General features: G+C 42.9%; 1 long non-coding RNA gene across 1 annotated transcript in view; it reads right to left on the minus strand.

Moving 5' to 3' along the window:
* Positions 1–2858: 2858 nt before the first annotated feature.
* Positions 2859–25251, minus strand: part of LOC129628061 (uncharacterized) — a 58990-nt gene continuing 36597 nt past the window's right edge. The window contains exons 4-6 of the long non-coding RNA XR_008702714.1: positions 24496–24605; positions 3381–3673; positions 2859–2932 (exon numbers count right to left, since the gene is read on the minus strand). This is a non-coding gene — a long non-coding RNA (uncharacterized LOC129628061). The remainder of the gene's footprint in view (positions 2933–3380; positions 3674–24495; positions 24606–25251) is intronic.

The raw sequence follows: 25251 nt of genomic DNA on the forward strand, positions 1-25251 counted from the left end.
ATTCTCTACTGAAGCAGAAGATAAAGGATACAAGCTCTATGAAAACTGTTTTCTTGCTGTTTAATGCTGCTTCCTTCTAGGTTCACAGCTACCCCCAAACACTTGAGAATGCTAGAAGTCAGAAGTTGATGAATGAGGGACTTCCCTGGTGGTATAGTGGATGAGAGTCCACCTGCCAATGCAGGGGACATGATCAAACAGGTTGATCCCTGGTCAGGGAAGATCCTACATGCCTCAGAGCAACTAAAGCCCACGTGTCACAGCTACTGAAGCCCAAGAGCCCTAAAGTCCATGCTCTGCAACAAGAGAAGCCACTGCAATGAGAAGCCTAGGCACTGCTTCTCTGGAGGCTACTGCAACAAGAGTAGCCCCTGCTCGCCACAACTAGAGAAAGCCCACGTGCAGCAATGAAGACCTAGTGCAGCCAAAAATTTTAAAATAGATTAATTCATTTTTTAAAAACATGATGAATGAAACATCACTACAATGTGAGGACCTAAGTGTGACTCTCTGGCCAAAACTGAAAATGCTACATCCTCTCCTAGGGTTCGGAGAAGGAAATGGCAACCCACTCCAGTGTTCTTGCCTGGAAAATCCCAGGGACAGGGGAGCCTGGTGGGAAGCAACTTAGTAGCAGCAGCTCCTAGGGTTGGCAGAGGAGATACCATGAACACTATAGAAGATGAGCTCTTGAACAGTCTCCCTCAAATCCACTTCAGATCACAGCCAGAGCTCCACTGTGGACCACCCAGCACAGGTAGGCAAACTGGTTTCTGAGAGCCAGGTAAGGGCCATTATGCTGACCGCAGTGAATTCCTAGGTGTATATGGGTGGTACCAAACAGATGCTAAGTAGCCAGGCAAAATCATTTCATCCATCTTTGGAGTCAAGGAGGACTAAAAACTGAAACACACCCCATCTCCCCCTTTCTCTCTTATCTGGTCCTCCCCTTTGTAGATTCAATTTGCTGACAACTTACTTTGTCCTAGCAACTTTACTTGGCACTGAAGAAGTACAAAGATGAATAAGGGGGGCAAAAACCTTTAAAGGAGCCCCCAGCTGAGCAGGAGAATGCAGAGAAGTAAACAGATAAAGAACACAGCATTGTGAGGACAGTGAGAGAAATGAAGCCACCTGCTCTGGAAGCACTAATTCTTTTAACAGATTTATTGAGATGTAATTGATAAAGAACCGCACATCAAGGACTTCCCTAGTGGTCCAGTGGCTAAGAATCCACCTTCCAGTGCAGGGGACACGAGTTCAATCCCTGGTCAGAGAGCTAAGACCCCACATGCCATGGGCAACTAAGCCCGAGTGCCACAACTAGAGAAGCCCAAACACTGCAACAGGGATCCCACTACCACAGCTAAGACTCAATGCAGCCAAATAAATAAATATTTTTTAACAAGTTTTCATTAGCCCCATAGAGTGCTAATCAAACAACTCCTGGGATGCCTGGGGAAATCCCAAATCAGGAAGGGCCAACAGGTTGTCCAGGTAGAATCTGGAGTCTTTTGGCTTCAGAGCTCAGACCTTCTTTCCCACATGGCTATACTCTGACTTCCATCTTTACCCTCCATCCAGAGTGCATTTCTGCCATGTCCTGCCATGCCAACTGTATTAGTTATCTGTTCCCATGGGGTAAACAACCTGAAAGAATGGCTGAAAAGAATAGCAGTGATGCGTGATTATTATGTGACTGGTCCTAGAATTTGGGCTTAGCTGCAATGGCAAACTGAAGGGGGAAGAGTACAAGCAGTGACAGATTTTATTTTCTTGGGCTCCAAAATCACTAGGGACAGTGACTGCAGCCATAAAATAAAAGATGGTCTTGTGAGGAAAGCTATGACTAAGCTAGACGGTGTATAAAAAGCAGAGACATTACTCTGCTGACAAAAGTCATTATAATCAAAGCTATGGTTTTTCCAGTAGTTATGTATGTATGTGAGAGTTGGACCATGAAGAAGGTTAAGCACCAAAGAATTAATGCATTCAAATTGTGGTGCTAAAGAAGACTCTTGAGAGACCCTTGGATAGCAAGGATATCAAACCAGTCAATCCTAAAGGAAATAAGCCCTGAATGTTCATTGGAAGGACTGATGCTGAAGCTGAAGCTCCAATATTTTGGCCACCTGATTCGAAAAGCTGACTCATGGGAAAAGACCCTGATGCTGGGAAAGGCTGACGGCAGGAGGAGAAGAGGGGGACAGAGAATGAGATGGTTAGATGACATCACCAGTTCAATGGACATGAATTTGAGCAAACTCCGGGAGATGGTGAAGGACAGGGAAGACTGGCGTGCTGCAATCCATGGGGTCGAAAAGAGTCAGACACAACTTAGCAGCTGAACAATAACAACTAAAGTTGCACTGGTTCTCACTCAGGGCATCTCCACGGTGGCTGTCAGATAGTAACTGGGACTGGGGTCACCTGTAGCCTTACTCGCCCACATGACTGGTACGTGGCCTGGCAGGACTCAAAATCCGGAGGCTCCTTGGGCAGCACTCTCTATTTTAATATGATCTCTACTCATAGTCCCTCCAGTGTAGCATGTGCAAGGCAGCCAGACTTCTTACACTGTGGCCCCGTGCTCCAAGGTCATGAGCCCTGCGGGACAGCCAGTCGGAAGGTCTACAGTCTGTTCTTGCCTGGCCTCAGAAATCATTCAATGTCATTCCCACCACTTTCTATTCAATGGAAGTGAGTTACTTAGTCTGAGTCACTTTCAAGAGGAGTTGAATTAGACTTTCTCTTTTGAAAGAAAGAGTGTCTTGTCAAGAGTTTAGAGAACTATTTGCTGCCTTGACATCCATTTTATTTGGCCAAGTGTCCTCTAGGCCCTTAAACTGACGTTGACCCCTCATACAAACTCATGCCCTAGGTCAGAGGTCTCCAACATCCAGGATCTAATGCCTGATGATCTGAGGTGGAGCTGATGTGATAATAATAGAAATAAAGTGCACATAAATATGATGAGCTTGAATCATCCCCAAACCATCCCCCGACCCCTGCCCAGCTCAGTCCATGGAAAAATTGCCTTCCACGAAACTGGTCCCTGGTGCCAAAAATGTTGGTGACAGAACAGCCTGCAGGGCCATGAGCAAACGTAAGCTCCTGATACGACTTCCCAAGCAGCCCTCATGAGCCACAATCTCCCCCACCCCCTAGGGCCTTCCCCTATGTGCCCCCCAGAACTCACCCAGACCTCACACTTTGGGGGTTGAATTGACCCTTCCAGCCATAGCTGGGAAACCACAGAGCCCCAGGCTGTGCCACTCTATCTGCCTGCACCCAGCCTTGACCTCCCTGTATGGCCCCTCCAGGAGGGATGTGTACCTTCTCCCAGACCTGTGAGCAATAAATTTCTCTACTTCAATTACCCTTGTAGTCTTTTCTTGAACCTCGGCTCACCAACCGACATCCCAGGGGTCTACTGAACGAAGTGTTAATTTTCCAAAGTCACAACATGACTTTGCAGACAGATTTTAAGACTATGACACCATTTCTCCTCCTAACATCCATCAGCTGTCCCCCACTGCCTTCAGGATGAAATTCAAGTCCCCGCAGCAGGCTCTCAGGGCTCTTCTTGATCTGGGCGTTGTTGGGCTGTAAGCTCCAGTCTCACCAAACAACTCTGCGGATGTCCCTGGGGGTCCAGCAGTTGAGAATCCACCTGCCAATAAAGAGGGCACACGGGTTCAATCCCTGGTCTGGAAAGATTCCACATGCCTTGGGGACACTAAGCCCATGAACCACAACTACTGAAACCAACACACCTAGAGCCTGTGCTCCGCAGCAAGAGAAGCCACCATGACAAGAAGCCAGCGCACACAACTAGAGAATGGTCCCTGCTTGCTGCAACTAGAAAAAGCCCATGTGCAGCAACAAAGACTCAGTGCAGCCAAAAATAAATTAAATTAAATTAAAAAAAAAGAAAAAAACTCTGAGGTCCCTGATTGAACATGTCAGTCCCTGGGCCACTTCTGTGTTTTGAACATGAGTGCTCTGCTGCTATCCTGCATTGCAGCCCTACCCCCACGCAGCTGATGCAAACTCATTCTCCACGCAGCTCTGTGGAGCCTCCCTCTGATCATCGTCCCATCCTTCAGGTTTGGGACCAGCCTCAAGTGCCCCATGATATCCGTGTGCACTTCTGCCCCACTCCCTTCACTGCAGTGTTTCCGCCTCGTGCCTGCCTGTGTCCTGCACTCCACGGTGGTCTCCTCAGTCACACAGTCCGATTTTGTTCATCATCATCTCCAAGCTCCTATCAAACACAGCATGTTGTTGGCCGTGAAAACATGATCAGTGAATGAATGAGAGTCAGGGGTCTTCAAAAATTCTGCTATGGTGCCTGGAACTTAGACTTGTACATTCTAAAGATAAGTAGGTAGGTAGATAGATCTAGAGATATATAGATATAAATAGACTGTGACCATGCATACTCAGTTGCATCTAACTCTGTGTGACCCCCATGGACTATAGCCCACCAGGGTCCTCTGTCCATAGAATTTTCCAGGTGAAAATACTGGAGTGGGTTTCCATTTCCTCCTCCAGGGGATCTTCTCAACCGAGGGATCAAACCCAGGTTTCTTGCATCTCCTGCACTGACAGGTGGATTATTTACTGCTGCGCCTCCTGAGAAGCCCAAAATAGATACATATTCTGATATCTGTATGGTTATCCTTACATATGGAAAAATCACTGTGAAAGCTGCTTAGAGACTGTATTATCCCTGTAATTGTGTTAATTATTGTTCTCTAGAATAAAGAGCTTGATAATTTGTGAGATACAAATCTAGGGCAGGAAAAATGAGACAAGGAAAGATTCGTGGCCGCGCTAGCATTCTGGCTACTGTTCATGACAAGCCACAGTGAGACAAAGCAGATCTTTGCAGATGTGTCCATTCGGCATGTGGAGTGTCTCCAGAAATTCTGTGTAGAGAAGATGGGGAGGGGGAAATGACCTGCCTTGCCCTCCCTCCGCCCAACTCCAACCTCCGGTCTGTCTCCTTGCTGATCCCAAGTTCACTCTATAGGGAGTTAACTCTCCCACACGTTTAAGTTGCAATGAAGGAATTTAAGTTGCAGTAAAGCACTCAAATGGAGAAGGAAATGGCAACCCACTCCAGTATTTTTGCCTGGGAAATCCCACGGACAGAGGAGCCTGTGGGCTACAGTCCATGGGTCACAAAGAGCTGGACACAACTGAGCGACTAACACAAAGGACTCAAAAGAGCTACCAACCATGTGTGCCATACACAAGCAGCATATCACAAAATGTGCTGTAGAACAATGTTCCTCAAACTGGGGAGTGACAGTTCGTCTTTTATTTCCAACTTAAATGACAGACTGATATTTTTGTAGCATACAATAAAAAAGAATTACTTGAAAAGTAAAATTTCTAAGACATTTTACAAACTACTGTCTGAGTAGTACTGCTACAGAACATATGAGTCACTCTTGGCAGAGGCCAGAGCAAAGTTGTATGGCCAAGTAAAAGTGGAAAACACTGTGTACAGACTGCATCTTCCTCTCTGAGACGCCCTACGTGTCTGAGGTTCCCAGATACTCTGCAGTGAAGCAATCTGGTCCCTTGTTGAAGCCTGAGTTTATGAAATACAATTGATCATCAAGCTCAGTCCTCACAAAACACTCATTAAAATTTATGGACTTCGGACTCATCCACCAATAAACTGAAAGTAGTGGTTTGTTAGGTATATTCAAGGAGTGATTCAGTCAACTTAGAAGTTAGTAGGGGAAGAGATAGTTTGGAGTTTGGGATGGACATGTACACTCTGCTATATTTAAAATGGATAACCAACAAGGACCTACTGCCTAGCATAGGGAACTGTGCTCAATGTTGTGTGGCAGCCTGGATGGGAGGGGAGTTTGGGGGAGAATGGATACATGTAAATGTATGGCTGAGTCACCCTGCTCTACACCTAAAACTGTCACAACATTGTTAATTGGCTATGTGCCAATATAAAATAAAAAGTTAAAAGAAAAGGAAAAAAAAAAATTTTAAGTTGGTACAGGGGCGGCGGCCGGGAGGACCAGCCCCATGTCCAAGGAGCAGTGGCTGTGCGGGCACAGGAGGGCCTAGAGGACCTATCCCACGTTGAAGGTCAGGAAGGGCGGCACTGAGGAGATACCCCTCATCCAAGGTAAGGAGTAGCAGCTGCGCTTTGCTGGAGCGGCCGTGAAGAGATTCTCCACGCCCAAGGTAAGAGAAACCCAAGTAAGATGGTAGGTGTTGTAAGAGGGCATCAGAGGGCAGACACACTGAAACCATACTCACATAAAACTAGTCAATCTAATCACACTAGGACCACAGCCTTGTCTAACTCAATGAAACCTAGGCAACCCAAGATGGGCGGGTCATGGTGGAGAGATCTGACAGAATGTGGTCCACTGGAGAAGGGAATGGCAAACCACTTCAGTATTCTTGCCTTGAGAACCCCATGAACAGTATGAAAATGCAAAATGATAGGATACTGAAAAAGGAACTCCCCAGGTCAGTAGGGGCCCAATATGCTGCTGGAGATCAGTGAAGCAATAACTCCAGAAAGAATGAAGGGATGGAGCCAAAGCAAAAACAATACCCAGCTGTGGATGTGACTGGTGATAGAAGCAAGGTCCGATGCTGTAAAGAGCAATATTGCATAGGAACCTGGAATGTCAGGTCCATGAATCAAGGCAAATTGGAAGTGGTCAAACAAGAGATGGCAAGAGTGAATGTCGACATTCTAGGAATCAGCGAACTGAAATGGACTGGAATGGGTGAATTTAACTCAGATGACCATTATATCTACTACTGCGGGCAGGAATCCCTCAGAAGAAATGGAGTAGCCATCATGGTCAACAAAAGAGTCCGAAATGCAGTACTTGGATGCAATCTCAAAAACGACAGAATGACCTCTGTTCGTTTCCAAGGCAAACCATTCAATATCACAATAATCCAAGTCTATGCCCCAACCAGTAAGGCTGAAGAAGCTGAAGTTGAATGGTTCTATGAAGACCACCTACAAGACCTTTTAGAATTAACACCCAAAAAAGATGTCCTTTTCATTATAGGGGACTGGAATGCAAAAGTAGGAAGTCAAGAAACACCTGGAGTAACAGGCAAATTTGGCCTTGGAATATGGAATGAAGCAGGGCAAAGACTAACAGAGTTTTGCCAAGAAAATGCACTGGTTATAGCAAACACCGTCTTCCAACAACACTAGAGAAGACTCTACACGTAGACATCACCAGATGGTCAACACCAAAATCAGATTGATTATATTCTTTGCAGCCAAAAATGGAGAAGCTCTATACAATCAACAAAAACAAGACCAGGAGCTGACTGTGGCTCAGATCATGAACTCCTTATTACCAAATTCAGACTGAAATTGAAGAAAGTAGGGAAAACCACTAGATCATTCAGGTATGACCTAAATCAAATTCCTTATGATTATACAGGGGAAGTGAGAAATAGATTTAAGGGCGTAGATCTGATAGATAGAGTGCCTGATGAACTATGGAATGAGGTTCGTGACATTGTACAGGAGACAGGGATCAAGACCATCCCCATGGAAAAGAAATGCAAAAAAGCAAAATGGCTGTTTGGGGAGGCCTTACAAATAGCTGTGAAAAGAAGGGAAGCAAAAAGCAAAGGAGAAAAGGAAAGATATAAGCATCTGAATGCAGAGTTCCAAACAATAGCAAGGAGAGATAAGAAAGCCTTCCTCAGCGATCAATGCAAAGAAATAGAGGAAAACAACAGAATGGGAAAGACTAGAGATCGCTTCAAGAAAATTAGAGATACCAAGGCGACATTTCATGCAAAGATGGGCTCGATAAAGGACAGAAATGATATGGACCTAACAGAAGCAGAAGATATTAAGAAGAGGTGGCAAGAATACACAGAAGAACTGTACAAAAAAGATCTTCATGACCCAGATAATCACGATGGTGTGATCACTGACCTAGAGCCAGACATCTTGGAATGTAAAGTCAAGTGGGCCTTAGAAAGCATCACTACAAACAAAGTTAGTGGAGGTGATGGAATTCCAGTTGAGCTATTTCAAATCCTGGAAGATGATGCTGTGAAAGTGCTGCACTCAATATGCCAGCAAATTTGAAAAACTCAGCAGCGGCCACAGGACTGGAAAATGTCAGTTTTCATTCCAATCCCAAAGAAAGGCAATGCCAAAGAATGCTCAAACTACCACACAATTGCACTCATCTCACACGCTAGTAAAGTAATGCTCAAAATTCTCCAAGCCAGGCTTCAGCAATACGTGAACCATGAATTTCCTGATGTTCAAGCTGGTTTTAGAAAAGGCAGAGGAACCAGAGATCAAATTGCCAACATCTGCTGGATCATGGAAAAAGCAAGAGAGTTCCAGAAAAACATCTATTTCTGCTTTATTGACTATGCCAAAGCCTTTGACTGTGTGGATCACAATAAACTGTGGAAAATTCTTCAAGAGATGGGAATACCAGACCACCTGACCTGCCTCTTGAGAAACCTGTATGCAGGTCAGGAAGCAACAGTTAGAAGTGGACATGGAACAACAGACTGGTTCCAAATAGGAAAAGGAGTACGTCAAGGCTGTATATTATCACCCTGCTTATTTAATTTATATGCAGAGTACATCATGAGAAACACTGGACTGGAAGAAACACAAGCTGGAATCAAGATTGCCAGGAGAAATATCAATAACCTCAGATATGCAGATGACACCACCCTTATGGCAGAAAGTGAAGAGGAACTAAAAAGCCTGTTGATGAAAGTGAAAGTGGAGAGTGAAAAAGTTAGCTTAAAGCTCAACATTCAGAAAACGAAGATTATGGCATCCGGTCCCATCACTTCATGGGAAATAGATGGGGAAACAGTGGAAACAGTGTCAGACTTTATTTTGGGGGGGCTCCAAAATCACTGCAGATGGTGACTGCAGCCATGAAATTAAAAGACGCTTGCTCCTTGGAAGGAAAGTTATGACCAACCTAGATAGCATATTCAAAAGCAGAGACATTACTTTGCCAACAAAGGTCCGTCTAGTCAAGGCTATGGTTTTTCCTGTGGTCATGTATGGATGTGAGAGTTGGACTGTGAAGAAGGCTGAGTGCTGAAGAATTGATGCTTTTGAACTGTGGTGTTGGAGAAGACTCTTGAGAGTCCCTTGGACTGCAAGGAGATCCTACCAGTCTATTCTGAAGGAGATCAGCCCTGGGATTTGTTTGGAGGGAATGATGCTAAAGCTGAAACTCCAGTACTTTGGCCACCTCATGCAAAGAGTTGACTCATTGGAAAAGACTCTGATGCTGGGAGGGATTGGGGGCAGAAGGAGAAGGGGACAACAGAGGATGAGATGGCTGGATGGCATCACTGACTCGATGGACGTGAGTCTGAGTGAACTCCGGGAGTTGGTGATGGACAGGGAGGCCTGGTGTGCTGCAATTCATGGAGTCTCGAAGAGTCGGACATGACTGAGCAACTGAACTGAACTGAACGAAGTAGAAAGTGCCCAATACTAGAGGTATTGGCATCATTACAGTCTAGAGAAATTGAGTGCTATGTGTAAAACATATAGACTAGCACAGGATAATATAACCAAGCACCAATGAATATGGCACAGGGTACAGTGCCTTAAAAGATAATGGAGAAAATGGAAAATGTTATCAAAGAGCTTCCCATTTTAAAAGCACTGTGTATGCTTCAGTTCAGTTCAGTTCAGTCACTCAGTCGTGTCCGACTCTTTGCGACCCCATGAATCGCAGCACACCAGGCCTCCCTGTCCATCACCAACTCCTGGAGTTCAATATCTAACTCTTTGCAACACCATGGACTATAGCCCACCAGGCTCCTCTGTCCGTGGGATTTCCCAGGCAAGAATACTGGAGTGGGGTGCCATTTCCTCCTGCAGAGGATCTTCCTAACCCAGGGATCGAACCCATGTCTCTTGCGTCTCCTGCATTGGCTGGCAGATTCTTTACCACTGAGCCACCTGGGAAGCCCCCTGAATCTTTTATATTAGACATTGATCATGCCTGCCCTTGCTCAAAAGGAAGACATTATCTTTTAAGGCTGTTTGCTGTGCAAACACCCTTATGAAGATAGTTTGGAACAAAGGCAGAAACCAAGACACAGAGAAACATGACAGACCCTTGGAGAATTGTCTCCCAAAGTATGCAGAGAAAATTTTCAAATGCTATTTGAGGGTATAAATGAAGATTACATAAATTAAAAGATCTATTTTATTCTTGAATAATCACTAAAGGCAATGAAAAGATCAAGCATGCCTAAATTAATCTATAAATTTAAAGCTATTCCAATGAAAATACTAACAGGTGGAGCAACAGGACTCTCATTCATTACTGGTGGGAATGCAGAATGATACATCCACTTGGAAGACAGTGTCTTCTTAGAAAACTAAACGTAGTCTTACCATGTGACCCAACAACCTCACTGTAAATATTTACCCCAGGGAGTTGAAAACTTACGTTCACATAAAAACCTGCACACAGAAGTTTATAGCAACTTTATTCATCATTGCCAAAAATTGGAAGCAACCAAGATGTCCTTCAGTAGGTGAATGGATACTGAAATATTATTCAGTGCTAGAAATGAGCTATCAAGCCATGAAAAGACTGGGAAAAAGCTGAAATGCAAATAGCTAAGTGAAAGAGTCAGTCTGAAAGGTCGTATCATGACTCCAAATACACGATATTCTGGAGGCTAAATAGAGTCCTCAGTTTTATCTGCCAAATAAGATACAATTCTCAACTTACAACTGGTGCATTTTTTTTAATACGTTGTGTTTTTTTCTTAATAGTTGTCCTAAAGCACTGTGTAAAAGGCCTTCTGTAATGTGGTGGTGAGGAATGGATTGAGGGGAAACTTCCTACAGTCCTGTAACAAAGTCTCAGTGTTTTAGTGAGCCCATGCCTCTGGACTGTCAGCTTCACAAGACTTTCTCAGGTTTTCCTTTTCCCCTCTTAAGAGGTAGAGGATGGTGGAGTGAGCTGGTGTTGGGTGTTTCCTCCCCCAGGTCACTTAGGCTCTAAGAATACCCTGAAGGTTAAGCGCTTGTTAACTAGTTTCGCCTGAAAGCAAGAGTAGCATTGGTGTTCAGATGTTAAGTCACATCTGACTCTTTTCCACCCCATGGACTGCAGCACGCCAGGCTTCCCTGTCCTTCACCATCTCATTGCTCAATCTCGTGTCCATTGATTCCGTGATGCTATCCAACCATCTCATCCTCTGTTGCCCTCTTCTCCTCCTGCCCTCAACCTTTCCCAGCATCAGGGTCTTTTCTACTGTGTCGGCTCTCCGCATCAGTTAGCCAAAGTATTGAAGCTTCAGCTTCAGCATCAGTTCTTCCAGTGAATATTCGGTGTTGATTTCTTTTAGGATTGACTAGTTTGATCTCCTTGCTCTCCAAGGGACTCTCAAGAGTCTTCTCCACACCACAGTTCAAAAGCATCAATTCTTTGGCACTCAGAAGAGTAAATTCCTCTGGCTTATTTTAAATGGTTCCTTTTCCTCTCCCCCAGCCCGAAGCACTAGGGGATTTTTCTCCAAAATTTACTATGAGAACATGGTCAAGCTCCTGGAGATAAACTTACAATATTGCGAAGGTCCCCCTATGACTGGGTTTTCCTAGAGTTTTTAATTCTCAGACTGGTTCACGCGGAGCCTCCTGCAATTTGCCAATTAGAGTGCTGGTTTTCCAATGCTTGTGCTGGCTTCCAGGTGATTTCCATTTGTGAGTCTGTTTGGGGAAGCTGGGACTTCCTGTATTCATTTGACTGTCTCTCCAACCTGCAGTTTACCTTGTGTCCTCCTGCTGCTTTCAGATTCTAGAAATGTTACTGATTTTTCAGTCTGTTCAACTTTTTACTTGCTAGGATGAAGTGGCAACTTCTTTTTTTTTTTAATTTATTTTAATTGGAGGCTAATTACTTTGCAGTACTGTGGTGGGTTTTGCCATACATTCACATGAATCAGCCATGGGTGTACATGTGTTCCACATCCTGACCCTCCTTCCCACCTCCCTCCCCATCCCATCCCTCAGGGTCATCCCAGTGCACCAGCCCTGAGCACCCTGTCTCATCCATCGAACCTGGACTGGTGATTTATTTCACATATGATAATATACATGTTTCAATGCTATTCTGTCAAATCATCCCACCCTCGCCTTCTCCCACAGAGTCCAAAAGTCTGTTTTTACATCTGTGTCTCTTTTGCTGTCTCACATATAGGGTCATCGTTACTGTCTTTCTAAATTCCATATATATGTGTTAATATACTGTATTGGTGTTTTTCTTTCTGACTTACTTCACTCTGTATAATAGGTTCCAGTTTCATCCACCTCATTAGAACTGATTCAAATGCATTCTTTTTAATAGCTGAGTAATATAAAGGAGAGTGAAAAAATTGGCTTAAAGCTCAACATTCAGAAAACTAAGATCATGGCATCTGGTCCCATCACTTCATGGCAAATAGATGGGGAAACAGTGACTGACTTTATTTTTCTGGGCTCCAAAATCACTGCAAATGGTGACTGCAGTCATGAAATTAAAAGACGCTTACTCCTTGAAAGGAAAGTTATGACCAACCTAGATAGCATATTGAAAAACAGAGACATTACTTTGCCAACAAAGGTCCATCTAGTCAAGGCTATGGTTTTTCCAGTGGTCATGTATGGATGTGAGAGTTGGACTGTGAAGAAAGCTGAGCGCCAAAGAATGGATGCTTTTGAACTGTGGTGTTGGGGAAGACTCTTGAGAGTCTCTTGGACTGCAAGGAGATCCAACCAGTCCATCCTAAAGGAAATCAGTCCTGAAAATTCACTGGAAGGACTGATGCTGAAGCTGAAACTCCAATACTTTGGCCACCTGATGCAAAGAGCTGACTCCTTTGAAAAGATCCTGATACTGGGAAAGATTGAGGGCAGGAGGAAAAGGGGATGACAGAGGATGAGATGGTTGGATAGCATCACTGACTCAATGGACATGGGTTTGGGTGAACTCCGGGAGTTGGTGATGGACAGGGAAGCCTGGCGTGCTGCGGTTCATGGGGTTGCAAAGAGTCGAACACGACTGAGCGACTGAACTGAACTGAATATTCCATTGTGTATATGTACCACAGCTTTCTTATCCATTCATCTGCTGATGGACATCTAGGTTGCTTCCATGTCCTGACTGTTGTAAACAGTGCTGCAGTGAACATTGGGGCACACGTGTCTCTTTCAGTTCTGGTTTCCTTAGTGTGTATGCCCAGCAATGGGATTGCTGGGTCATATGGCAGGTCTATTTCCAGTTTTTTAAGGAATCTCCACACTGTTCTCCATAGTGGCTGTACTAGTTTTCATCCCCACCAACAGTGTAAGAGGATTCCTTTTTCTCCGCACCCTCTCCACATTGATTGTTTGTAGACTTTTTGATAGCAGCCATTCTGACTGGCATGAGATGGTACCTCATTGTGGTTTTAATTTGCATTTCTCTGATAATGAGTGATGTTGAGCATCTTTTCATGTGTTTGTTAGCCCTCTGTATGTCTTCTTTGGAGAAATGTCTGTTTAGTTCTTTGGCTCATTTTTTTTATTGGGTCACTTATTTTTCTGGAATTGAGCTGGAGTTGCTTGTATGTTTTTGAGATTAATTCTTTGTCAGTTGCTTCATTTGCTATTATTTTTTTCCCATTCTGAAGGCTGTCTTTTCACCTTGCTTATTAGTTTCCTTCATTGTGCAAAAGCTTTTAAGTTTAATTAGGTCCCATTTGTTTATTTTTGCTTATATTTCCATTACTTTGGGAGGTGGGTCATAGAGGATCCTGCTATGATTTACGTCAGAGAGTGTTTTGCCTATGTTTTCCTCTAGAAGTTTTATAGTTGCTGGTCTTACATTTAGGTCTTTAATCCATTTTGAGTTTATTTTTGTGTATGGTGTTAGAAAGTATTCTAGTTTCATTCTTTTTCAAGTGGTTGACCAGTTTTCCCAGCACCACTTGTTAAAGAGATTGTCTTTTCTTCATTGTATATTCTTTCCTTCTTTGTCAAAGATAAGGTGTCCATAGGTGTGTGGATTTATCTCTGGGCTTTCTATTTTGTTCCATTGATCTATGTTTCTGTCTTTGTGCCAGTACCATACTGTCCTGATGACTGTTGCTTTGTAGTATAGCCTGAAGTCAGGCAGGCTGATTCCTCCAGTTCCATTCTTCTTTTTCAAGATTGCTTTGGCTATTCAAGGTTTTTTGTATTTCCATACAAATTGTGAAATTGTTTGTTCTAGTTCTCTGAAAAATACTGTTGGTAGCTTGATAGGGATTGCATTGAATCTATAGATTGCTTTGGGTAGTATACTCATTTTCACTATATTGATTCTTCTGATCCATGAACATGGTATATTTCTTCATCTATTTGTGTCATCTTTGATTTCTTTCATCAGTGTTCTATAGTTTTCTATATATAGTTCTTTTGTTTCTTTAGGTAGATTTATTCCTAAGTTTTTTATTCTTTTCGTTGCAATGGTGAATGGAATTGTTTCCTTAATTTCTCTTTCTGTTTTCTTATTGTTAGTGTATGGTTATGCAAGGGATTTCTGTGTGATAATTTTATATCCTGCAACTTTACTACATTCATTGATTAGCTCTAGTAATTTTCTGGTGGAGTCTTTAGGGTTTTCTATGTAGAGAATTATGTCATCTGCAAACAGTGAGAGTTTTACTTCTTCTTTTCCAATCTGGATTCCTTTTATTTCTTTTTCTTCTCTGATTGCTGTGTCTAAAACTTCCAAAACTATGTTGAATAATAGTGGTGAGAGTGGGCACCCTTGTCTTGTTCCTGACTTTAGGGGAAATGTTTTCAATTTTTCACCATTGAGGATAATGTTTGCTGTGGGTTTATTATATATGGCTTTTATTATGTTGAGGTATGTTCCTTCTATGCCTGCTTTCTGGAGAGTTTTTGTCATAAATGGATGTTGAATTTTGTCAAAGGCTTTCTCTGCATCTATTGAGATAATCATATGGTTTGTATCTTTCAATTTGCTAATGTGGTGTATCACATTGATTGATTTGAGAATATTGAAGAATCCTTGCATCCCTGGGATAAAGCCCACTTGGTCATGATATATGATCTTTTTAATATGTTGTTGGATTCTGTTTGCCTGAATTTTTTTAAGGATTTTTGCATCTATGTTCATCAGTGATATTGGCCTGTAGTTTTCTTTTTTTGTGGCATCTTTGTCTGGTTTTGGTATTAGGGTGATGGTGGCCTCATAGAATGAGTTTGGAAGTTTACCTTCCTCTGCAATTTTCTGGAAGAGTTTGAGTAGGATAGGTGTTAGCTCTTCTCTAAATTTTTGGTAGAATTCAGCTGTGAAGCCGTCTGGTCCTGAGATTTTGTTTGTTGGAAGATTTCTGATTACAATTTTGATTTCTGTGCTTGTGATGGGTCTGTTAAGATTTTATATTTCTTCCTGATTCAGTTTTGGAAAGTTATCCTTTTCTAAGAAAGTGTCCATTTCTTCCAAGTTGTCCATTTTATTGGCATATAGTTGCTGATAGTAGTCTCTTATGATCCTTTGTATTTCTGTGTTGTCTGTTATGATTTCTCCATTTTCATTTCTAATTTTGTTGATTTGATTCTTCTCCCTTTTTTTCTTTATGAGTCTGGCTAATGACTTGCCTATTTTATTTATCTTCTCAAAGAACCAGCTTTTAGCTTTGTTGATTTTGGCTATGGTCTCCTTTGTTTCTTTTGCATTTATTTCTGCCCTGATTTTTATGATTTCTTTCCTTCTACTAACCCTGGGATGCTTCATTTCTTCTTTTTCTAGTTGCTTTAGGTGTAGAGTTAGGTTATTCATTTGATTTTTCTCCTGTTTCTTGAAGTAGGCTTGTATTGCTATGAACCTTCCCCTTAGCATGAAGTGGCAACTTCTAAGCTCCCTACATGCAGAACTTGAAAGCAGAAGTCCTTAATTTTTTTAAGTCATAAACTTTACTTTTTTTTTTAATTTGCATTTTAAAAGGGCCATAAAGTTGAAAAACGGATTACAGCTTAGGGGAAATATTTTCAATTCACATTATATGCAAAGTCTAATCTCCTTAATAGAAAATAGACAAGGACAAGAATGAAATTACAGAATAATTACAGATGTCTGTTAAGTATTTAAAAAGGTGTTCAAATATATACAAAGTATTTTTTAAATGCTTACTTAACTACTTGTTGCTTTTATTAGTATACCTTCCAAATAAAGTAGATGCAAATTAAAACTATTAGACATCATTTTAAATTTACATTCCCAAAGATAAAAAAAAAATGGATAATGCAATGTATGAGTATTTCTATACTTCATTTTTGAGAGGATAATTTGATACAAATCTTGCTAAATCTTGCTAAATTTGCAAGATCATCAAGAGTGAAAAGATATCTTCTCTTTATGCGGCAATTTCAGTTCTAGGGTTGATCCTTCAGATATATATGTGCTCAACCATGCATGTACAAGAATATTAATTGTAGCATCTTTAGTAATATGCGACTGGAAACAGTTATATACCCTGTGATAAAGCAATATAATAAAATGTAGCTCTTTAATAGAATAAGGTGGTATGTCTGCCTGGGTGTTCATTGGAAGGACTGATGCTGAAGCTCAAACTCCAATACTTTGGCCACCGCATGCAAAGAGTTGACCCATTGGAAAAGACCCTGATGCTGGGAGGGATTGGGGGCAGGAGGAGAAGGGGACAACAGAGGATGAGATGGCTGGATGGCATCACCAACTCAATGCACATGAGTTTGGATGAACTCCGGGAGTTGGTGATGGACAGGGAGCCTGGCGTGCTGTGATTCATGGGGTCACAAAGAGTTGGACACGTCTGAGTGACTGAACTGAACTGAACTAGTATGTCCATGGAAAGATTTTGAAAATGTCATATTAAGAAACCAAATACAGAAAAAGACTCTGCTACCAATTATGTTTTTGTTTTTTTTTTTTAAGTGGGGATAATCTTGAAGGAGAAAACAATGTCTGTGGTTGATTCTAAGAAGTCGTGGATTAGGAGTCTGAGAGGGAAGACTCACCTATGTCTTTCATTATGTGCTTTAATTGCTTCAGAAAAGGAGAGGGAGAGAGAATGCAATCAAGCACACCTCTGGAGCCTTGCTGCTAGTCACAAGAAACAGGCAGTTCAGCTAATGGTTTTGAAACAGGAGGGAAGGGGACAGGGCACCACCTTTAAAAGAATGACAGAGCTGTTGTGGATACAACAAAAGAATTGGTTAGAACCTGTTAGGCCCAAGATGGCAGGAGATTTGACTCCCAGTAGACTTTGAGCCTCATTATGTACTCATGGTGTTACATTAGCATGTGCTGAATGACACACCCACAGGCATCATGACAGTCCTGAGGCTGACCATAAAAGGCAAAAAGTGGACAGTGGCCCAAATCCTGGAAATCCCACCTCTTCCCCAAAATAATTGAAAAAAATCCCCTTGCTTCTTAGCCTATGAAATTACCAAACCCTTAAAACCAACCACCCGGTATTTCAGGGCCACTCTTGCCTTATGAAACAGACCACATTCTGTCTATAGAATGTGCATCTCCCTAAAAGACCTACTTCTTACCTATCACCGTCTCTCACTGAATTCTTTCTGCAACGAAACATAAAGAAAAGAACCTGAGTTTCATTAAGTGTGCATGCATGCTCCACTTCAGTTGTGTCTGACTCTTTGTGACCCAGTGGTCTGTAGCCCACCAGGCTCCTCTGTCCATGACACCAAGTGAGTGGTTCTAATTAAAAGACAGGGGACTCAAGTCCCAATCTGAGTTGTGCAATTTCAGTTTCAGTGCTTTTCTAAGTTCAGGAAGATGCAAGAATCCTGGTTCCTAAGAATCTCTCCTGGAAATATCTAACTGTCTGAAGCCCTATTCTGCCAGTTCTCTCAGAGCACAGAATGCCTCATTCCACCTGGAGTTCCTTTCAGAGTGTGTTGAAGGTCAGTAACGGCAGTAGCTAATAACTTAATTCTCGTAGAATCAGGTGGTGAGACATTCTTTATTTGGAAAGTAGGTAAAAAGCTTCAATTATGCAAGATGAACAAGTTCTAGAGACCTGCTGTGCAACCTTGTACCTATAGTTAGCCATACTGTAGCACACTTACTTATTTGTTAAGAGGGTAGATCACATGTTAAATATTCTTACCACAATGAAAAACATGCTTGAAAACAAACAAGCAAATAAGTAAATGCATTTTTAATAAATAAAGTCCCATACACATCAGCTGGTTCTAATCCTTAGCACAGTAACAGATCACAACACGAGGATCCTTAAGAAACCCAAATAAAATCCAATATTTTCATTTCTAAACTCAATAGGGGAAAAACAACAACAAAATCGGGCTTCAGTAGGGCATCTCTCAAACTCCTACATTATTCAGCACAGGCCTTTGAATATAACAGAAATGCAATCTCAAAATCTGCTATGGGTTTCATTAAATGGTTTTCACTACTATTGAACATTAATTTATCTGCATTGATACATATAGGAGATTTCCTCAGTTAAAAGCAGACTTCCTCAGACAAAAACTCGTTGAAAATGTAAACATCATTAAAATGTCATCCCTTAGCTTTCAACTCCCTGAGGCTGATCACACCAGAAATTTTCATCTTTTGCTCAAGTATAAGTTGGCTCTTAGATCAGATGGCTGTTGCAGGCCTATGCTCTTCTTTTGCAAAATAAGCGTTCAACTGTGACTGGAATAAGCATAGCAGCTGTTCTTGGGAGGGAGGGTGACACAGGAAAGAGTGTGAGCAGACTTCTCTGGCTGGCAGATGCTGTGATTTCTCTCTCAGTGCAGCAGTTATGCTGAGCTATACACTTCTGCACACACACATTCCCTTGGCAAACAGACTGTTCTTTTTGATGTGTGCCTCCCACAACCTGATGGCGTCTTGTGCAGGCTCCTCCGGGGACCCATAAGCCAACCCCTAGGGATTTCTAAAGGAAATAAACCCTGAATATTCACTGGAAGGACTGAAGCTGAAGCTCTCTAATACTTTGGCCACCTGATGCAAAGAGCCGACTCATTGGAAAAGACCCTGATGCTGGGAAAGGTTGAGAGCCAGAGGAGAAGGGGCCGACAGAGGATGAGATGGTTGGATAGCATCACCAACTCAATGGACATGAGTTTAAGCAAGCTCTGGGAGATAGTGAAGGACAGGAAAGCCCGGTGCGTGGCAGTCCGTGGGGTCGCAGAGTCAGGCACGACTTAGTGACTGAACAACAAGGAATGCAGAGCCCAAGGAAAACCACAAGGGGGCACTTTGGCGCACAGGTGAATCCGACTTTAGGATAGACAAAACATCAACAGCAGAGGAGAGAAGGTAGCTGGAGATTGTGGCCCGAGATGTGAAAGGAGAGCCTGCCTGTTGTAAAAGTCACTCAGGAGTTTTATCTTATTTTTTTTTAATTTATTTTTTAATTTTGGCTGTGCTGGGTCTTACCTGCAGCATGTGGAATCTAGCTGCCTGACCAGGGATTGAACCCAGGCCACCTGCATTGGGAGCAGAGTCTTAGCCCCTGGACCAGCGGGGAAGTCCCCACCTAGGAATTTTAAAAGTGGCATAGACTAGCTGCTCCCCTCCAATCTAGATGTGTGTGCATACTTAGTTGTGTCCAACTCTTTGTGACCCCGTGGACTGACTGTAGCCTCCTCTGTCCATGGGATTTCCCAGGAAAGAATACTGGAGTGGGTTGCCATTTCCTTCTTCAGGGGATCTTCCCCACCCAGGGAAGAAGAACCCAGGTCTCCTCTTTCTTGTGTATTGGTGGATGGATTCTTTACCACTGAGCCTGGATTCTTTACCACTGAGCCACCTGGGACCTTGATGAAAATGAAAATAAGCCTCAAACCAAATACATATAAGAAATTATTTAACAAGGGACTTACCAGTAGTCCAATGGTTAAGAATCCACCTTCCAATGCAAGGGACACATGTTCGATCCCTGGTCAGGGAACGGAGATCCCACATGCCTAAGAACATCTGAACCTGTGCACCGCAACTAGTGAGCTCTAGAGCCCATGCTCCACAGCTAGAGAAAGGCCGCACAAGGCAATGAAGACCCAGTGTGGCCAAAAGAAAAAAAAATTATTCAACAAGCATTAGGAAAAAACTGAAAGAGCACAGTTCATAGAACTTGTTTGTCAAACACAATGAATCCTAGCTCTCTGTTCCTTTACTGCTTCAAACATTCCACAAGGTAGGCACCACATTCCAAAGGAAAGATTCTGGTACTCGAAGCAATATTAGGTGAGCAGAAATCTCCCTAAACCAATAGCTGGACACAGGACTTCACAGGGATCAAGTCCTGCGTGTTGTTTCCCAAGGGAGCTGACACAGAGCTCGGGGACTTTTTCTACTCTGTTCAAAGTGTCTGTTTGATAGGGACAGAGTGAAGGGACAAAGTAGGTGAGTAGATAGTTCATCCCACTAGGGGATTATAAGTAGAAAAAATATGGGCGACCCCTGTAAGTTAATGATTACTCACGAAAGCAGGTTTGCTTAACCACAAAACCAAGCAGGCTTGCTTGGCAACAAAATCATACACCAGAAGCCCTGGTGTATGGAACATGCCCCTAAACAATAAAACAATGGTGACCTGAGACCACAGCCTGCCCAATGTACGCAGTAAGTTAATGATTCCTAGGACATGCTCTGCACACATAAAAAACAATAATTTGTGGACCCAGCTTGACCATGTAGGGACAAGAAAACTCCCCTGCTCAACCTGGAGAAGGGGCTGATAATGAAAACATGATGCCTACTTAAGAAAGATAGTCACCACCCCAGCTCGGCTCAGAACTTGGGGAGGGGGGTTTCGTTGCCTTCTTTACTCTGCGGTTGAACCGGTGACCCTGAGGCCCAGTGTGGGCAGCGAGGGGTCCGTCAGCTGACCAGGCACCCTCTGACATTCTGCGCCATCTGTAGGAGAATCTTACATGTATTGAGATTTCACCAACAGTAAGAGATGTAAAATACCAGCTATACGAAGAGCTAGAGTATGTGATGGCATAGAGTTTTCATTAGCTTTATCACAATATTCACAATGGAGAATTATATTACATGGTAGCAGAAATAGGCATTTTTATGTGTTGCTTATATTTTACCTCAAATTAAATTGTAGATATAGGGTAATAAATAAAATCCATCCATGCCTTTCAAAAAAAAAAAAAAAGAAAGATAGTCTTCTCCCCCTCCCCACTTTTCCTTTGATTATAAAACTGTAGCCCACTAAGTTCTCAGGGTGCAGCATTTCTCGCCTCTTTACTTGCAAGCCTCACAAGCATCCTTTTCTAATAAATCACTTCTTATCTATCACCTTGCTCTCACTGAATTCTTCTCTGTACTAAGACATAAAGAACTATAGTACTGGAGCTTTCCAGAGCCCCTGGAATGACACCTAATGGTTTCATGTTATCTTATCCACAGGAAGGTGAGACCATGAACTCCTTTAGGAAAAAAAAACAAAAACAAAACAGATCTTTTTACATTTTCTTTCCCTGTTGTAGGCCACCAACATTTCCTATCAGCCCTTCATGGGGTGGGGCCTAATTCCTATTCCATTGAATCTGGGCTGGTCTCAATAAAGGCAGCAGAAGTGACACCGTGCCAGTCCTCGTCCTAGGCCTTCTGAAGACTGGTGGCTTCCTCCTCTTGGAAGCCCACCACCATGAAAGAAGTCTGATTAGCCTGCTGGAGATAGAGGCCATATGGAGAGAGTAGAGCTGTGGGAGATGAAAGCAAGAGACCCAGGCAAGCCCCTGCCATTTCAGCGTCACCAGCTAAGGCACCAGACATATGAGTGAGGCCTCTCTGGACCTTCCAGCCAGCACTGCAGGACCAGAGACATGCCGACCCTACCATGTGCAAATTGCATAATCAGAAGGGAATAAATAGTTGTTTCTACCCCCTGAGTTTTGGGAGCGGTTTATTACATAACCACAGATAACCAAACATCCCCCTTGCCACGTGCCCCAGCACCATGGCAGTCACATTCACTGCTGTGGACAAAGAATGCCACCTGCCACATCAGCAAACAGAAGATGCTGCGGCCATCAAGCCATCAGCCACTGCAGCCACTGGGTTGGTGAGCCCTGAGGGTACTTGGGATGGAGACAAAGAAGCTGCCTACCATCAAGCCAAGCCAGTCAGCCACAGCAGTCACCCTCAACTGTGCAGCTTGAGGGGATTCACGTTGGTAAAGAACTGGATACTGGCCCTAGATATTGAGGTGCATATCAAAGGAGCAGCTTCATTAAGCCCACACTCTTGCATCTTGCCATACATATTAATAGAAAAGCACTAAACTCACTAACTTGAGATATTTGTTTTTTGTTTAATCTTTTGATGTTTTGACTACCGGTTTTTGTTGCAAAAACTCCCATTCATCCTGGCTCCTCCTTTACCTCTTTGGAGCAGCCCCTCAGCTATCTGAGAGGGTGTCTTCCAGGCGTACATCCTCAGAATGTTCACTGATAAAACATAATTCTCAACTTTTAGGTTGTCATTTTTTTTCAGTTGACAGAATAATAGCACAAAGCTAGGCTTGATTTCAGATGCACACAGCAGTATACAGCATCTTGCAGCAAGCAGCAGCAAGCATTAGCTAGAAGTAAGGTCTTAGTTTATCAGACTGGGTGTCCTAACCCCTGGACCACAGGGGCCAGAAGTTAGGGCCTGAGTCCCTTATCCTTGCCTGCCTGGTCAAGAACGAATTCAGTGGGGGAGGCAGAAGGCAAAGTAATAAGCTTATTGAGGGCTTCTTTGGTGGCTCAGTGATAAAGAATCCACCTGCCAGTGCAGGAGACCAGAATTCAATCCCTGGTCCGGGCAGATCCCATGTGCCTTGGAGCAACTAAGGCCACGCCCCACAGCTGCTGACCCTGTGCTCCACAAGAGAAGTCACCGCAGTGAGACGCCCCAACTAGAGAAAAGCCTGTGCAACAGTGAAGATCCAGCACAGCAAAGAATGAAACAAATGAATTTTAAAAAATTTTTTAAGTTTATGGAAAAGAAAAGTACATGCAAAAAGGCTCACAGGTGAACTCAGAGAGAGTCAAGACTTTGGGAAGCTTAAATCCTTTATAAGAGGGAAGTTTCTGGGTCTTTGTCTTCCTACAGGCTAATCTCTTGCTTTATCCCCCAACCCCCAACTAATTTGTCTCAGGACTTTCCCCTGAGGCGCACACGGACCCCTCAGCCAAGATGGATCTCGAAGTAAAGGCTGTGGGAAGGCTTACGTCTTCCAGGCTTATGTCCTGGAATTATCCCCTGACTTTTGACCCCAAGGAGCCTTTCTGCACATGTGTAGTATCTCCCTTATCCCCAAAAAAGGGAGAGTAGAGATCCCTTTTATCCTAACAGGGTTTTTCCCCTCTTTGTCCTTGCCATGACTATTATCTTAAGGCATTCACAAGAGACAAAAGACTGGCTATTTAGCCTGTTGTTACTTCCATTTTGGAGGGCAAATAGAAGGTAAATGATTGTAAATGCCTTAACTGGAGCCCATCTATCTCCTGTCTCAAGAAATACAAACAGGAAGCTAGTTGTAAGTACCCAGCCTGAAGCCCATAGAGGCCAGTTGTAAATGTCTAACCTAGAACATATCAATCTCCTACCTCACTATTTTTCTGCCTCAGAAAAAAATGTGTTTCTGTGGATGAAGGTGCAGAGAAAAAGTGGTATGTACATACAATGGAATACTAGTCAGCCTTGAAAAGGGAAGTGAAAGTTTTAGTCACTCAGTTCAGTTCAGTTGAGTCACTCAGTCGCATCCAACTCTTTATGATCCCATGGACCTGTAGCCCACCAGACTCCTCTGTCCATGGAATTCTCTGGCAAGAATACTGGAGTGGGTTACAACATGGATGAGCCTTGAAGACATTATGCCAAGTAGAATAAGTCAGACACAAAAAGACAAATACTGTATGACTTCAATTATGTGAAGCAGTGGAAATGTCAAGTTCACAGACAGAAAGGAGAATGGTGGTTACCAGGGGTCAGGGTAGAGAGAAGGGGGAGTTATTGTTTAAGTTAGTAGGTACAGAGGTTCAGTCTGAGAAGATGAGAACGTTCTGGAAGTGAAGGTGGTGCTGATGTTTGCCCAACAAAGTTAACTATTTTAATGTCAGCAAACTGTACACTTTAAAATGGTCCAAAATGTCATTGAGTTTTTATTGTATGTATATTTCAGATTATATATGCTTCAGGTTGTATTTTACCACAATAAAATATATAGTACTTATTTGATAATTTTATGAATTAGGAAATTGTTCTTTCTATCTCCATCCCTCCTCCCTCTCTCTGCTGTTTTCCTGTATCCCTCATCTCAAATTCTCCTTAAAATCTGAACATTTGGCACATATGTGTCACCCAGAATGCTAGATGTAGGTCAAAGACGTCACTATTTTAAAGAGCAAGAAAAAGAGAAGCTCGCTACCTCCCAGCGTTTGCAAGGTGGCAAGCCCACGATAAACGTTTCAACAGCTGCACTTCGCAGTAGAGAAGGCACAGGGTTGCATCTGCACACTGGCACTTGGGGTTCTGCTTCTGCCAAATGAATCAGGTGGTTGAAAATGTTAATTATTTGAGTAGGCATTTCAGAAAAGCTCTAGAGGGGAAAAAAAAATCTATAACTAAAACCAGGTCCAAAAAAAGGCACTGCTTCCCCTATTTCTAGTCAGATTTGCCCTGGGTGCTTAGATGATTATCAGGTCTGACTCTGAGTTCCCACCTCTGCCCTAGAAACTGGACATTCTATTCCTCTTCCTTTGTTGACAGTCTCTCTCCTGAGCCTCTCACCCTGGCCCGCTCTATACTCCATCCCCAATCTTTCTGACCTCAGGTCTCATTTTCTCACTTCACTTTTGGGTAGTAACACTTGGCATCACATATGGCTTTACCATTGCTTTGGTTTAGTTTGGTTTTGCCTCTTTAGACAAAATGTAGTCCACCTCCCCTGATGTTTGGCCACCAATATCTGGAATCTGAACTTTTTTTCTTTAATATTTATTTACATATCTTTATTTGGCTGTGCCGAGTCTTACTTGCAACACACAGGATTTTTGATTTTCCTTGCAGCGTGCAGGCTCTTTAATAATCGCTGTATGCAAACTGTTAGTTGTGTGGCATATGGAATCTAGTGCCCCGATCAGGGATCAAACCCGGGCCCTCTGCATTGGGAGCAGTGATTCTT

Source organism: Bubalus kerabau, chromosome 15 (assembly GCF_029407905.1).
Source record: "Bubalus kerabau isolate K-KA32 ecotype Philippines breed swamp buffalo chromosome 15, PCC_UOA_SB_1v2, whole genome shotgun sequence".
In the NCBI taxonomy this organism is placed as follows: domain Eukaryota; kingdom Metazoa; phylum Chordata; class Mammalia; order Artiodactyla; family Bovidae; genus Bubalus; species Bubalus kerabau.